Source organism: Neofelis nebulosa, chromosome 14 (assembly GCF_028018385.1).
Source record: "Neofelis nebulosa isolate mNeoNeb1 chromosome 14, mNeoNeb1.pri, whole genome shotgun sequence".
In the NCBI taxonomy this organism is placed as follows: domain Eukaryota; kingdom Metazoa; phylum Chordata; class Mammalia; order Carnivora; family Felidae; genus Neofelis; species Neofelis nebulosa.
The window spans coordinates 35,522,152-35,534,099 of record NC_080795.1 but is presented as its reverse complement, the minus strand read 5'-3'; the positions used below and the strand labels follow the sequence as shown (position 1 = coordinate 35,534,099).

The following is an 11,948-nucleotide window of genomic DNA, read 5'->3' as shown; positions in this document are numbered from 1 at the left end:
GAGCAAGGGTATCACTTAAGAGAGGCTATTGCAATAATCCATGATGTGGTAGCAATGGCATGGAACAGAATGTTAGCCATGGAAACAACAAAAGTGGTAAAATTCTGCGTAGAGTTAAGAGAACAGAACCATCAGAAATTTCTGGTATTTAGGATGTGGTATGAGAAAAAATTTGAACCAAGAGTGATTCCAAGGATTCTGGCCCAAGCAACTGGGCCTTTACCTTTTACTGGTAAAAAGTTGTGTAAAGTTGTATAAAGAACATTAAAACATGTAAGAAGTTGTATATAACGTGTAAAAAGTTGCATAAAGAACGTTAAGAAAAAAATTTTTTTAAACAGAGAATTTAGGAAATTGTTTTAATGATATGTTTAAATTGGATTTAACAACTTTGTGAAGAAATAAACAGTATTTAATGTTATTGAAAATGCTTTAAACAAACTATCTACAATTTTCTACTTTAGGAATTAAAGTAGATAATAAGTGAAAAACAAATTAGTTTATTTTGAATTATTCAAAGTCATATGTATCTTTATAAAAAAGATGTTTTGTTTAAATTCAGAGTAAGAACAGCATTGCCTGTGGAGCCTTCAAATTTAGTAACATATACAGGTGAGAGGGCAGTCTTTATTTTGCAGTAGAAAATGTAGCATCTTTGCTGTCTTCATAACCCTTGTGTTGAAAATATGTCCAAGATGCTTGATACACAGGTCAGTGCCTTGAGAACCCAGTTGTGTATTAACAGCACCCGGTGACTGTTCTTTGCGAGCCCAGGCAAGACAATGTCTGAGTTATTACTGCTAATCTAACTTTATCATTATTCACAGAGCAGTAAGTGCTCGAAAATACCAATTACACAGTTTTTCAGTGTTGGAAATTTATACATGAATAATTTTAATTCTTATTATAAATTAGTGTCACCAGTTGAAATTTTATGAATATCTTTACACCTTGCAATAATTTCACTTTACATTCTATTCATAAATCTAATGTTTAACAAATAATTTTCTAACAACTCTGTAAAATATTCAAAACATATTTCAATGCCTTCTTATAACAATGAAGATGTGGAAATGATTACTCAAAGGGAAATCCCTTATGTCTCGCAACCCAAGGCAGCTATATGCCATGATGCTATAGATCTTTCTCTGGGTTTCTCGAACTGTCAACAACTCTTTTAATTAAAAGGAACAAAACTAAAAGCCACAGTGATGGGTGTTGGAAAACACTGTAGGATAATATTTTGTGCCAATATGGAAGAAATACATACTGCAGCACTGAGGATGTATAGCTACCTCCAATGCAGAGGGTACTGGTCAAGTTCAACTAGCAAAAGACATTAATAACGAAATTGGTTACAAATATACATACAAAAATATACATATGCACTTTTTTAAGCATTTATGTACAGTAAATTACTAACTGGATCAATTGAAGTATTCTAAAAAAGAAACAGTAAATTTCATTTTGAGAAAATTCACCCAAAATTAATTCCAAAGCTCATGGAGTCATCCTATTTTGTGGCTTACACTAAAAGCTTTTCCCTCTGATTTTTCTCTATTAATACAGAATCCCTCAGGGACCTAAACTCAGGAAGCCTCCGGCATGCATCATAAATTTTCTAGTGACATATTTAACCCAACTTCCTCTGTTGGAGCCTAGTGTATTAACAAATAACTCCTCTGACTTCCTAGAACACACACCTTTATTGAGTTACAAAATGACCGTTTTCAGGCCTATTGGAACACAAAACAAAGCTCTCCTTTTACCATAGGCCCATTGAAGGCTACTTTGATTCCTCCATCAACACTAGGAACTGCCAGAAAAATTTCATTTTTTTTCCCTGTGCCTGTTGGCAGTAGGAGAGAGGTTCTAATGAGTCCATTGTCAGCACTTTCTTGGATTGCAGATTGCTAAATTACAAATCAGTTGTGCTTTAGTCTCTGGATGTGAATGTGTCAGTGTTCTTCCTCTCCTGAAACTTTGCCAATTAGGAAGCAGATTCTCCTATCCTGTATTTCAAAGCCTTATTCACGAACTGACATTTGTGTTACAATTTCAGTAATGGACCCTAAAAAAGCATTACGGCTAAATAGTTCTAATTTCAATTACGAATGACATCGTACAGAGTGAATGCTTAGACAGATGCTTCAGACTCCCAACGAAATACACTATGTCCTAATTGCTTTGCAATCTTTCAATTCAAATCAAGTGAACACTTCAACCCTGTTGCTTCAGTCTCTCCAAGAAGGTAAACACTGGGCTTTAATGGGCTGTGCTAATAATAACTATGCAAAGCAGTGAGACAAAACTCTAATTCTTTTCAAGGTTGGCAATAAAAAGAAAGTTCTGAAAAGGAGATTAGTGCTAAACTTGACAAAAAAAAAGTTTTGGAAACTTTGATAGCCTACTTAAAAAGATGGTCAAAGAACTCTCCGAAAATTTTTGTTTTGACGTATGAAGGCACAAAATGAAATTCCAGGTAGACTAGAGGAGTTCCCTTTTATTTCTTTCAATTCTTAGATCCTTATCAGGGAATGGTCCCAACTAGCTCAGCAAATTTATTTAAATACCTGTTTTACTTGGATGGTTGCTGTATTTTAATCTCAGAGAATGATTTAAAAAATACTTTTTTCAACGCTATCTAGTTACCCATTTCTAAATATGAATCAAAAATAGGTCTGTGAGAAACAATTGGCAATAGAAAGCAGGACACAGCATGAGGCTAGTTGTGTGACAATAATTCCTTGCTTTCTGAGAATTCTAAGAAAGAACTGAGGCATGAGGCCAGGGTGGAGATTAGAGCAATAATTCCAGAGTTAGGGGAGACCTTGGAGGAATACTCATGATTCCTATTTTCTCTGAAATGTTTAATTTGGCATACTAATGAAACATATTCATATGATAAAACATTTAGGCACTCAATAATGTTTGCTGAACACATTTAGGAAGTGAAAAAGAAAAATGCAGAATTCATTACTTTATAATTATACATCCATAAGTCACTGTATGTTTACAAAGTACTTCCCAATCCTAGTCTTCACTTTAGAGCAAGAGAAATAGAATGAATTAGCATTAGCCGTAATGACTCTCAGCTGAACAGCACTTTACAACTTTCCAATATATTATTTCATTGTTGGATGTTAAATGTCTTGTGTTACACCACTCCAAAGCATTCCGAAAGCAGCCCTCACTCCCTCCATACCCAGAGTGCGATGAGCTCATCAAGCCATTTTGCCACTTCATCAGCCCCTGCATCATTATCTAGAGAAACATGGTAAAAGAGCAAGTCTGAGTACAGTTATTTATGGGATACCGCTGAGGAGTATGATTACGGAGTCTCAAATCATTTACCATAACAGGATTTTGGGATGCTGTAATTTACCAGCTCTCATCAGTTAGAGAATTCCTACTAAAAATTCCAAATTACAATGTTAGAACACAAAATAAGATGGACAAATCAGATCCGATAAGTTTCTGTTCACATTTTGTTCGTTCAAGAAACTCTCTCGAACTCCAGTTTGTCCAATTTATAGAGGCAGACTGCTTGCTTTCTAAATATTTCAAATTATCTCATGTTCTTAAGTAATATGAATTTGTTGTAAACTAGTTTTGTGTGCCCTAAAAATAGGATGAGGTAAAAGAGTTGTGAAGCAATATGTTGTCAACAGATAAAATTTATTATTGTTATATACTGATCAGTTTGAATTCAACGTGAAGCCCAAAGTGGCACACTGTTTTTAACAATAAGAACGAGTCACTGGATCAGATATGAGAAATAGGAGTTCTACTTACTGAGAGTTTAGGTTTACTATTTCCAGGTACTTTCACATATTTCTTTATTTAATGATTGCAAGTGAGATATTGTTGCACAATATTAAAGTTGGGAAAATTGAGGCTCAGAACATCTAAGAAAAACAGTACACGACAGGGTAGCACATAATAGCATACTCTTTAGTGTCAACCCAATATGATTTTAGTACCAGAGTTTCCTCCCAACTTAAGCAATTCATTCAAACTTGCCAAGCCTCATTTCTTCATCTATAAATTGGGAATAATAACAATACCTACCTCATACAGTTGTAAGAATTAAATAAGACTATGCATATAATGTGTTTAAGCACAGTGCTTGTTGATGCCTGGTAAGTATTTGATAAATGTAAGCTATATGCGTTAATAATTTCTAATTTACCCAGGGATACTGGCCAAGAAGTGGCAGTGCTGATTTGGTGCTATGTGTGAGTCCAGATACTTGGCCCCTTAGCCATTACAGTCTACTGCCATCCGTTGTCTATAAAATGAGAGTCTTCTAAATGTACCACATGATCTTTTAGTTCTGAAATATTGTGATATGGGGGCACGAAGATGCTTGTTAATTCCTCAGTTTAGGTAGTCCATCTAAGTGTATATTGCTACTGTTAGCTCACAGCGATCACTTGTTATAACAATGAATTTAATCTTTTCAAGGAAGTTAAGTGTTATTCCTTGCTTAGAATCAATTATCTACCCTTAAAATTTTGTCTTAAAATGAGGAATATATCTGCATAGCTCAGAGTACTTTATTTACTTATTTTTTATTCTTTATTTATTTATTACTTTATAATGTAAGTTTGAAATAAGAAAAAAAAGTTCCTTGTTTGAATTCTGTAAATAGAATAGGCATCATCTCAACTATACCTACAGCTCAAAATTTGGTTCTGCCCACAATGGACCCTTTTTATTATTATTATTATTTTAACTTTGAATCACAAGGCATATACAATTAGTAGGTTAAATTTTCTTTGCTTTATTGGTGAAAGGAATTAGGTGAATCCCACCAGGGAACTGATTGAGTTTTTAAAGCCAAAATAATCCAAATACCTCCGTTAGACTGGCTTAAGTGAAACTATCTAGATTTTGAGTTATCATTTTGCATTGTCCCTTGCAAGAGTGCATTTTTTTGTGGAGGTATAGGCCATCAAAGGGAAGATTAAGTAAAGGGTGTGAGTATCTGTAGCTGTAGCCCTAATTATAGCTTCACATAGAGAAGCTGGTTCAGCTCACAGCATATTATTTGACAATGGCTGAGCTTTATTTCTGCAAGAGGAGATCTGAAAATTATTTATGTTTAGGAGAAATGAGGTTTTGTCCACTGGCCTGAGTTCTTATTTATATATACTCATGACATACTCTATTTTTTCACTGACAACTATTTCTCCCATCCATTCACCAATGAGATGTTCAGAGTCAAGGATAGGTCTTGACAGTGTGTAGCAAGCAACCAACACTCCTACCGAAAGAGAAGTGATTATTATGTACAGGTGTGTATCTAAGTTTACGTTTCGTATACTGAATGTTTCAATATGAAACTTAATAGATGCATATTAATCATTTACTGAAAAAAAGAAAATCCTAAAGCTAACCAAATATCTATCGCATTGGAAAAACCTACTTTATACGAAGAGACACACAATTATCTGCTGATATAAATTGGTGTTGACTATGGAGTATCTCGAAAAACTGGTTGCCATTTCATTTATGGATAACATCATTAGGAAATAATAATTTCTTCAAGTCTGTTCTCTTTCACAAATTTTTAGGCTTTATGTCAGTTGTGATTTTCCTTTGAGATTGCCATTTATTGGTCTCTGTTATCCTTTAGAAAATGGAAGAAAAGTAAATCTCTCCTTTGAAGATTGATTTATAAAGATGGGAAAAAATATGAGAAAAGCTGTTTTAAGTTTCCATTATAGTATAATGTCTCTGTGTGATGGGAAACCAGTATACAAGTGTAAGTGGAAAGGAATTTTTCATCAAAGAAATAAAAAAGGCAATGAGTTTGAGAGTCGCCAAGTTTTTCTTTCTTTCTCAAAACAGGACAAAAATTTAAATATTTCAAAATATAGTATGAGGTTTTCATTCCTTGCTACCTTACTTCACAGCTACCTCATCATGTCAACTAACCTGGATGAAGAAGGACCAGAAGTCTTTCAACCACAACCTGGTCCAGTGAGTGCACTTTATCTACATTCCGGTCATCAAAATTTATAGGGATCACCTGCTGTTATTTTGGGCCTTGCAAAGTAAATTGGAAACTCAGACTTTCCATTGCCTATTGGATGGCTGGCCACGGAGCAAAGATATAAATGAAGGTCAGTGTGGCATAGCAGCAAGGCACATGTTGACCACCATCCAGAAGAAGATGACTACTTCTGGATTGCTAATGGAAAGAACAAGGAAGAGTTGATTTTGTGCCTCTATCTAGTCCCCTGTGGTTCCTGGCCACACTCTTCATTCACAGTGTGAGCTGTACTTCAGCTATACTTCAGAAAGATGAGTTTCCAAAGTATTGTGACCAGATTTTTAGTCTATAACTTACGATTTCCCCCAAAACAATAAGTGCATTGGGATTTGCCTCTTGTAAATCTAATAGATACATTGTGGACTTTAATGATTTTCTAAAGCCACCTTTTTTAGAAGAAAAGAAGAATTCCAGTGTTTTCAGGCATATTTTTGGAATAAAAAGGCTCAATTTGCAATGCATTTTATCCAGGTGACTTACTTTGAGATTGCAATGATATCATCGATTCTAATTTTAGCTATGCCAATTGAAACCCTGTATTTTTGTGAAGGTAGAAAAATAATTAACGTATCAAAGAGAACCAAGGATAACATCTTTGAAAAGAAGACAAGGTGTATCTATTTGTCCTCAGGATGGAACTACAGACTTAAAATAGTTCCCATATTATAGGGGTAAAAATCTGCAGGTGGTATATCCACAACTTGATGCTAACTGGCTGGTATCAGGATAGAATTTGACAGAATAGTGGAAGAGGAATGATTCACTTGATTAAAAAAAACAAAAACAAAAACAAAACAAAAAACAAAAAACAGGGTGACCATGACAATCTCTTAGGACAAGTAGCTTCAAGATCACAATGAATATTTAATAGGAGCAGAATATCTCCATAGATCAAATGTTGTGTTGCCTGCCTTCATTTTCATATCAGCTGGATCTAACATTCTAATATATAAGACAACCTTGTAGAAAGCTAAGATTATAAGTGACACCTAGATATACATAATGGTGTGCTTCTAAAGCAATAATACCCTGATGTCCTCCTGTTGCCATATTAACTTTTTGGGCCAGTATACAGAAACCATGTTAGGAACCTGTAGATGTCCCATGAAGGTGGTCTTGCCCTGTTTTTAAACTGTTTTATTGCCAAGATTCTAAAACTATATGTGCTATTTAAAAATTTTATGGATTTAATATTTATATTAACTGTCATAACTTGATGCCAATACAGTTTTAGGGATCAGTGGATGCAAGAAATAATGATACCTAACCAACAAGTGATTTTATAACAATGCAAGAAATATACTGCATAAAGACACCTAAAATTCTATATGAGAGGAGAAAAAACATGGGTTTGAAGAGTGAACAGATTGGTACATATAGAGATAGAACAGTTCATATTCATACATACTTATATACATCTGTGTGCATATACATTTACATGCATGCATGTATATTTATATATATGCATATATAGTCGAATCTCATTATTTGTGATAGTTATGTTCTATAAAGTCACCAAAAACATTGAATTAGTGAATATTAAGTCATTGCACCTAGGGGAAATGAGAAATTAGGTTCCTGTGAGCTTCTGGTCACATTTTTGTCAAGTGATCAATATATAACTTTGTTTTATGTCTGTTTCTGTTTAAAGATCCTTTACTGAATATACATTGTTGACTGACACTGAAATCATGGTGAACAACACTATAGCCGGTGCCTGAACAAAGCTCATCTAAAATACTTATTTTCGGGGCGCCTGGGTGGCGCAGTCGGTTAAGCGTCCGACTTCAGCCAGGTCACGATCTCGCGGTCCGTGAGTTCGAGCCCCGCGTCAGGCTCTGGGCTGATGGCTCGGAGCCTGGAGCCTGTTTCCGATTCTGTGTCTCCCTCTCTCTCTGCCCCTCCCCTGTTCATGCTCTGTCTCTCTCTGTCCAAAAAAAAAAAAAAAAAAAAAAAAAAGTTGAAAAAAAAAAAAATTAAAAAAAAAAAAATAATAAAATACTTATTTTCTCCATAGGCATAGTGAAGCTATCTTGCACTTTGGAATACTAGATAGCATTTTAATATGACACTTGGGGGAATCTTAAATAGCAAAGTCATCAACAAAGAGCACAAAATGCAGAAACCATGGCTACAAACAAGTCACCTGTTTACAGTATAACAACTGAAGCAAGAAGGCAGAGTGTCATTTTGTTTGATCTTAGCTGGTAATGTATGCCTTGGGAAACTCAAATTTTTCATTGTTCAGTACATGTCCAAGAAGGACTGAAAAAACACCGGAAGTATTGGCTTTAGGATTGGCCCACAAATAAATTTTATGCATAAGTAAATTCACAAGTACAGAATATATGAATAATGAGAATCAACTATATATGGTATCTATACCTACACTGGATATTTCTTTTTAAATTTTCTAATTGCACAGGAACTATTTCCTTATTTTTTATGTGTGTATGTATTACTAATATTTCAGTATATCACAGTCTTGGTGGAGTCTTAAGGATACATAAGAACGTACAAGTGAACATATTCATGAACATAGTTCATGCTGTGCTCATTTTCTAGTCAATTCACGTTCCTAATGTTATAATATATAAACAGCCCATTGTATGACTGCCCTGTTGATATTCTTTGTTCATAGAGATCTCAACTCCAACACTGTTACCAAGTATTCCATGCTGACATGGGCATGTGATAAAGGCAGAGTTTAGGGTTTTTTTGTAGTAAAATCATGATCATTCTTAGGAATATATTTGTTCCACTTTTAACAAAAGAATGATACTATATTATGATTCATGAGATTACACAAGAATGCATGTTTTCTATTTTCAGGGAACACACAAACTAAAAAGAAAAAGTTCAGATTAACAATAGTACTGTCTTTAATTAATTAAACTTTCTCAACATCAATATTAAGTTGGGCTTACATTATTTTATTCATTTATATCCAATAAGTTTAATTAACAGTATTTTCAAAATTTAGTTAAGAGTGGTCAGTTAGGAAGAACTCAATGGCCCAAACAGGGACCCAAATTATGACCATGATTTTACATCCATTGTGATGGAGTAAACTGAGATAATCAGTTATAAACAGCGGGAATACCAATTAGTGTATTTTAAATAGGAAACCATAGATTAAAGCTTTTTGGGGTTTTGAACTCACAAACTGTCTAACTGATGAGAAGTGGTGTAATCAGAGGTATTTCTTGGTCACAGACACCAAATTCTATTTAATTGGATGGTGCATTTTTTATGGAGATGACTTTTAAGCAGAATCACAGAAGATGCAAAAGAAGTAGTTCTTGTGATGCAGAAAGAATTTCTTAAATTTGCCGAGAAAAGGTGAATGGATGAAGAAACACAGAAATTAGAGAAGGAGGCCAATATGGGGCTTCCCAGGGCCTGTACCTGAACTGTCAGTGAGGCTGTGAAGCATTGGGTCTAAGGTTCAGTGGTCAATTTTAAGCAGGCCATGGAAATACATAACCTCTCCAGGAATTCTTTCTCAAATGGTATGCTCATTGATTTTGGAACATCCCTGAAAAAGTACAGATTGAACTCCTCCCCGCCCCCTACCCCAGATATTGGATTCATAGAAGGTACTGATATCCCAGAGTTAGAAAAAAAAAATCTGGACTTATGTACCTGGCTGGTTCGCCAAGACCTGTATTTCTGAAATTTGAAAGAATTGGTGTTCTTGAGGTTTCAGACAACCTGTTACATGGGCCTTGGGATTATCTTTAAAAACCTTTCTGTGGTTACTGAGATGTATCACCAGGGTAGATAGTAGATAAAGGTTAAGAGGAAAGAATTGGGCTGGACTGATGGTACAAACTCATGACCTATTGTGGAGAAATATGTACACATTTGCCACATTTGAGTGCAGGAATAGGGCCAGTTGTAAAGTTCTAAATTTTCCAATCTAACACTGGTATAGAAGAACACCAAGGAAGAATTGGGGGAAGACTCTGGCTTTTTTTTTTTTTTTTTTTTTTTCCCTGGAATGTTCAACGTCCTTTTACAATGAATTCAGCTGTACATTTATTTGGAGGATATTTTAGTGAGTCTTTTGGTATTTTGTAGAATATAATAACTGATTTTATATATCTGTAAGAGCAAGGGGAAAGCATCACTTAAGATAGTTTTAAAAAAATAATTCCAGTTTTGGGGTGCCTGGGTGGCTCAGTCGGTTAAGCGTCTGACTTTGGCCCAGGTCATGATCTCACTGCTTGGCTCGGCTCCTTGAGTTCAAGCCCTGCGTCTGGCTCTGTGCTGACAGCTCAGAGCTTGGAGCCTGCTTCGAATTCTGTGTCTCCCTCTCTCTCTGCCCCTCCCTCACTCATGCTCTGTCTCTCTCTGTCTCTCAAAAATAAACATTAAAAAATTTAAAAAAAAATAAGTTTGGTTTAGTTATTCTCTATTAAATACAAAGTTTTTTTTGATATAATAGGGAGTGTGGTTATTTGAATATGTATGTTTGTTCCTTTAAGTCTGAGAGGTGGATCACATTGGTTAGCAAGTGATCTAACCATTTAACTTCTTTTGCAAAATTTTTGGTTATTATTATCCTCCAAGATGGCAGATAGAATAGGGTACAGAAGAGACATGCCTCCAATTTTCCCACATTGTGTAGAATATCTTACTTATTCAGGACAACATGAAATAAATGTACACTATAACCACATACAAAATCACATTAAATTTTGCACATGACATTTGCAATATGGAAGGCTAGGTGTGAATAACTTTTTTACAAACAAACTTTAAAAATTTTTTGACAACACTTAAAAGGAGAATGTTTAAAGCAAAAAATTTACCCTGCTACTCTGTGCCATTAGAATACATTCACTGTCCTATTGTTTCAATATAATCTTTAAGACCCTCCTTGCTCAAATTCATATGTAATTTTAAATATTACATCATATTTCCATAGTCTTCACAATTTTCATATTTTATTTTTTTAATTAATCTGAGTATTTTTTTTAGTGTTATTTATTTTTGAGAGAGAGACAGACAGACACGAACGGGAAGAGGCAGATAGGGAGACACAGAATCTGAAGCAGGCTCCAAGCTCTGTCAGGACAGAGTCCAATGTGGGGATTGAACCCACAAACCTCCAGATCATGACCTGAGCCGAAGTCGGACGCTTAACTGATTGAGCCACCCAGGTGCCCTACAACTTTCATATTTTAATGGCTGAAAACTATTACACTAAGATGATGAAGATTTACTTACATGATCGATCTTCTGTTGCCAGATACTGTTTTCCTCCTCCCTTGCCCCTTCCCTGGCATGACAAAAAGAGAAGAAGAAGAAGAAGAAGAAGAAGAAGAAGAAGAAGAAGAAGAAGAAAAGCTTGTAATTTATGTAAATTATGCTTTCACTTTTTCCTTTTCCTTGTGAATACTTTCCTTAGGATGAATGTCTTGGAATTAAGTTTCCAGTCCACAATTTTAGTTTCATTGTTTCTTGCCATGTCTTCCCAGGGAGAAATCACATACTTAGTGTTCAAGTGTATTTGTTCATAAGTAAATTTTCCAGACTATTTTCGGTCATAGGATGCCATATATTTAAATGGAAATATTAACAACAGGTCCCAGTGGCTATCATTTCTGAACACAAACTGGGAATAAACTCTATTTAACAAATTAATATATTTAGAAGAGTACATGAGATAATAGAGCAAAACCACCCTCCGTATCAAGTATGCTTTGAAATTAGACACACCAGGGTTCAAATCTAGACGTTTCTACCTACTTGGTTATTTTTCTTTTCCTCACTGAGAAAAGAAAGGGTAATAATAATATGTATCTCCTATGGTTGCTGTTAGAATAAAATAAAATGAGGAAGAAATTACTGAGGTCATTGACTGACAAGAGCAGGGGCT

The 11,948-nt window shown here is 34.9% G+C and overlaps 1 long non-coding RNA gene across 1 annotated transcript; it reads left to right on the top strand.

Moving 5' to 3' along the window:
* The first annotated feature begins 5,917 nt into the window (after positions 1 to 5,917).
* On the top strand, positions 5,918 to 11,563 carry LOC131494920 (uncharacterized). Its single transcript, XR_009253646.1, has 3 exons — positions 5,918 to 5,988; positions 8,079 to 8,268; positions 11,319 to 11,563. It is a non-coding gene; the product is annotated as an uncharacterized LOC131494920 (long non-coding RNA).
* The last annotated feature ends 385 nt before the right edge of the window (positions 11,564 to 11,948 follow it).